This window comes from Syngnathus leptorhynchus, unplaced genomic scaffold (assembly GCF_054491065.1).
Source record: "Syngnathus leptorhynchus isolate UIUO unplaced genomic scaffold, UIUO_Slep HiC_scaffold_157, whole genome shotgun sequence".
Lineage (NCBI taxonomy): Eukaryota > Metazoa > Chordata > Actinopteri > Syngnathiformes > Syngnathidae > Syngnathus > Syngnathus leptorhynchus.
In genome coordinates, this window is record NW_028232124.1 from 4723 (window position 1) to 10000 (window position 5278).

The window sequence follows — 5278 nt, forward strand, 5'->3', positions numbered from 1 at the left end:
TTGCACCCAGAACACCCGCACCGGCACCATAAATTCGAAGGGTGCCGAGTGCGTCGGCGCAGATTCTGCGACGGAGTGACACTTCCCTCTTGTGGACATTCGGCGGTAGGTGAAATGCGCACTCGGTCTTCTCTTTTCTTTTCCTTCCAGTGAAACTTTGGCAACATTCTGCGAGCTGCTGGCTTCCAGAACCTCGGCCAAGCAGGTGGAGGATTTTTTTCCACTTCCAGCTGGAGGTGAGGAGGGACTTTTTGGGCAAGATCACGCCGACTTAGCAAGCAAGGTGGAAGTGCCAGCATGCTCCGTGGCTGGAAGTGTGGATGTGCCAGCACCCTCCCTGCCTATGGAAGTGTGGAGCTCCAGCACCCTCCCTGCCTATGGAAGTGTGGAGCTCCAGCACCCTCCCTGCCTATGGAAGTGTGGAGCTCCAGCACCCTCCCTGCCTATGGAAGTGTGGAGCTCCAGCACCCTCCCTGCCTATGGAAGTGTGGAGCTCCAGCACCCTCCCTGCCTATGGAAGTGTGGAGCTCCAGCACCCTCCCTGCCTATGGAAGTGTGGAGCTCCAGCACCCTCCCTGCCTATGGAAGTGTGGAGCTCCAGCACCCTCCCTGCCTATGGAAGTGTGGAGCTCCAGCACCCTCCCTGCCTATGGAAGTGTGGAGCTCCAGCACCCTCCCTGCCTATGGAAGTGTGGAGCTCCAGCACCCTCCCTGCCTATGGAAGTGTGGAGCTCCAGCACCCTCCCTGCCTATGGAAGTGTGGAGCTCCAGCACCCTCCCTGCCTATGGAAGTGTGGAGCTCCAGCACCCTCCCTGCCTATGGAAGTGTGGAGCTCCAGCACCCTCCCTGCCTATGGAAGTGTGGAGCTCCAGCACCCTCCCTGCCTATGGAAGTGTGGAGCTCCAGCACCCTCCCTGCCTATGGAAGTGTGGAGCTCCAGCACCCTCCCTGCCTATGGAAGTGTGGAGCTCCAGCACCCTCCCTGCCTATGGAAGTGTGGAGCTCCAGCACCCTCCCTGCCTATGGAAGTGTGGAGCTCCAGCACCCTCCCTGCCTATGGAAGTGTGGAGCTCCAGCACCCTCCCTGCCTATGGAAGTGTGGAGCTCCAGCACCCTCCCTGCCTATGGAAGTGTGGAGCTCCAGCACCCTCCCTGCCTATGGAAGTGTGGAGCTCCAGCACCCTCCCTGCCTATGGAAGTGTGGAGCTCCAGCACCCTCCCTGCCTATGGAAGTGTGGAGCTCCAGCACCCTCCCTGCCTATGGAAGTGTGGAGCTCCAGCACCCTCCCTGCCTATGGAAGTGTGGAGCTCCAGCACCCTCCGTGCCTAGGGAAGTGTGGAGCTCCAGCACCCTCCGTGCCTATGGAAGAGCCACCTCCGCGGGCATGCTGCTCAACCACGCCGGCCCAGAGTTCCAGCCGCTCGGCTACACTCTCTCACAAGCCCCGCCTGGAGCTCCCCAGCCCGCCCCTGGTACCTCAACTACCGAGGCCAGCCGCTCGACCAGGCCGGCCCAGAGTTCCAGCCGCTCGGATAAGCTCTGTCACTCTCCCGCTAAGCAGCCACCGGTAACGGGGAAATGTCGCCGCCTTGTGGACACGCCGTTGTAAATGAATGGGCTTTCGCACTTAGTGCAATTTTCGCCAGCTCCGTGGCTGCAAGTATGGAGCTATGGAGCTATGGAGCCACCAGACAGGCTGGAGCTCTGGAGCTATGGAAGTATGGAGCTCTGGAGCTATGGAGCTATGGAGCTATGGAGCTCTGGGGCTATGGAGCTATGGAGCTATGGAGCTCTGGAGCTCTGGTGCTATGGAGCTCTGGAGCTCTGGTGCTATGGAGCTATGGAGCTATGGAGCTATGGAGCTATGGAGCTATGGAAGTCTGGAGCTATGGAAGTATGGAGCTATGGAAGTATGGAGCTATGGAGCTATGGAGCTATGGAGCCACCAGCCAGCACCCTCCGTGGCTCAACCACGCCGGCCCAGAGTTCCAGCCGCTCGGCTTCACTCTCTCACAAGCCCCGCCTGGAGCTCCCCAGCCCGCCCCTGGTACCTCAACTACCGAGGCCAGCCGCTCGACCAGGCCGGCCCAGAGTTCCAGCCGCTCGGCTTCACTCTCTCACAAGACCCGCCTGGAGCTCCCCGGCCCACCCCTGGTACCTCAACTACCGAGGCCAGCCGTTCGACCACGCCGGCGCAGAGTTCCAGCCGCTCGGATAAGCTCTGTCACTCTCCTGCCGCGCAGCCACCGGTAACGGGGAAATGTCGCCGCCTTGTGGACACGCCCTTGTAAATGAATGGGCTTTCGCACTTAGTGCAATTTTCGCCAACTCTCTGACTGGAGCTATGGAAGTATGGAGCTATGGAGCCACCAGCCACCCAGGCTGGAGCTATGGAGCTCTGGTGCTATGGAGCTCTGGTGCTATGGAGCTATGGAGCTCTGGAGCTCTGGTGCTATGGAGCTATGGAGCTCTGGAAGTATGGAGCTATGGAGCTCTGGAGGTATGGAGCTATGGAGCCCTGGAGCCCTGGAGCTATGGAGCCCTGGAGCTATGGAGCCCTGGAGCCCTGGAGCTATGGAGCCCTGGAGCTATGGAGCTATGGAGCTCTGGTGCTATGGAGCTATGGAGCTCTGGTGCTATGGAGCTATGGAGCTCTGGTGCTATGGAGCTATGGAGCTCTGGTGCTATGGAGCTATGGAGCTCTGGTGCTATGGAGCTATGGAGCTGGTGCTATGGAGCTATGGAGCTCTGGTGCTATGGAGCTATGGAGCTCTGGTGCTATGGAGCTCTGGTGCTATGGAGCTATGGAGCTCTGGTGCTATGGAGCTATGGAGCTCTGGTGCTATGGAGCTATGGAGCTCTGGTGCTATGGAGCTCTGGTGCTATGGAGCTATGGAGCTCTGGTGCTATGGAGCTCTGGAGCTCTGGAGGTATGGAGCTATGGAGGTATGGAGCCACCAGCCAGCACCCTCCGTGGCTGGATCAATGGAAGTGTTTAGGTACCAGGCGGCCAAAGTGCCGAGGCCTCACGCTCGACCACGCCGGCGCAGAGTTCCAGCCGCTCGGATGAGCTCTGTCACTCTCCCGCCGCGCAGCCACCGGTAACGGGGAAATGTCGCCGCCTTGTGGACACGCCGTTGTAAATGAATGGGCTTTCGCACTTAGTGCAATTTTCGCCAACTCTCTGACTTAGAGCTATGGAAGTATGGAGCTATGGAGCCACCAGCCACCCAGGCTGGAGCTATGGAGCTCTGGAGCTCTGGTGCTATGGAGCTCTGGAGGTATGGAGCTATGGAGCTATGGAGCTATGGAGCTATGGAGCCCTGGAGCTCTGGAGGTATGGAGCTATGGTGCTATGGAGCTCTGAAGCCATGGAGCTCTGGTGCTATGGAGCTCTGGAGCTCTGGAGGTATGGAGCTCTGGAGGTATGGAGCTATGGAGCCCTGGAGCCCTGGAGCTATGGAGCCCTGGAGCTATGGAGCCCTGGAGCCCTGGAGCTATGGAGCCCTGGAGCTATGGAGCCCTGGAGCCCTGGAGCTATGGAGCCCTGGAGCTATGGAGCTATGGAGCCCTGGAGCTATGGAGCTATGGAGCTATGGAGCTCTGGTGCTATGGAGCTATGGAGCTCTGGTGCTATGGAGCTATGGAGCTCTGGTGCTATGGAGCTATGGAGCTCTGGTGCTATGGAGCTATGGAGCTCTGGTGCTATGGAGCTCTGGTGCTATGGAGCTATGGAGCTCTGGTGCTATGGAGCTATGGAGCTCTGGTGCTATGGAGCTATGGAGCTCTGGTGCTATGGAGCTATGGAGCTCTGGAGGTATGGAGCTATGGAGGTATGGAGCCACCAGCCAGCACCCTCCGAGGCTGGATCAATGGAAGTGTTTTAGGTACCAGGCAGCCAAAGGGCCGAGGCCTCACTCTCGACCACGCCGGCGCAGAGTTCCAGCCGCTCGGATAAGCTCTGTCACTCACCCGCCGCGCAGCCACCGGTAACGGGGAAATGTCGCCGCCTTGTGGACACGCCGTTGTAAATGAATGGGCTTTCGCACTTAGTGCAATTTTCGCCAGCTCCGTGGCTGCAAGTATGGAGCTATGGAGCCACCAGCCAGCCAGGCTGGAGCTATGGAAGTATGGAGCCATGGAGCTCCGGAGCTATGGAAGTATGGAGCTATGGAGCTATGGAGCTCTGGAGCTCTGGAGCTCTGGAGCTATGGAGCTATGGAGCCCTGGAGCTATGGAGCTATGGAGCCCTGGTGCTATGGAGCTATGGAGCTCTGGTGCTATGGAGCTATGGAGCTCTGGTGCTATGGAGCTATGGAGCTCTGGTGCTATGGAGCTATGGAGCTCTGGTGCTATGGAGCTATGGAGCTCTGGTGCTATGGAGCTATGGAGCTCTGGTGCTATGGAGCTATGGAGCTCTGGTGCTATGGAGCTCTGGAGCTCTGGTGCTATGGAGCTCTGGAGCTCTGGTGCTATGGAGCTATGGAGCTCTGGTGCTATGGAGCTATGGAGCTCTGGTGCTATGGAGCTATGGAGCTCTGGAGGTATGGAGCTATGGAGGTATGGAGCCACCAGCCAGCACCCTCCGTGGCTGGATCAATGGAAGTGTTTAGGTACCAGGCGGCCAAAGTGCCGAGGCCTCACGCTCGACCACGCCGGCGCAGAGTTCCAGCCGCTCGGATGAGCTCTGTCACTCTCCCGCCGCGCAGCCACCGGTAACGGGGAAATGTCGCCGCCTTGTGGACACGCCGTTGTAAATGAATGGGCTTTCGCACTTAGTGCAATTTTCGCCAACTCTCTGACTTAGAGCTATGGAAGTATGGAGCTATGGAGCCACCAGCCACCCAGGCTGGAGCTATGGAGCTCTGGAGCTATGGAGCTCTGGTGCTATGGAGCTATGGAGCTCTGGTGCTATGGAGCTATGGAGCTCTGGTGCTATGGAGCTATGGAGCTCTGGTGCTATGGAGCTATGTAGCTCTGGTGCTATGGAGCTATGGAGCTCTGGTGCTATGGAGCTATGGAGCTCTGGTGCTATGGAGCTATGGAGCTCTGGTGCTATGGAGCTATGGAGCTCTGGTGCTATGGAGCTATGGAGCTATGGAGCCACCAGCCAGCACCCTCCGTGGCTGGATCAATGGAAGTGTTTTAGGTACCAGGCAGCCAAAGGGCCGGGGCCTCACGCTCGACCACGCCGGCGCAGAGTTCCAGCCGCTCGGATAAGCTCTGTCACTCACCCGCCACGCAGCCACCGGTAACGGGGAAATGTCGCCGCCTGG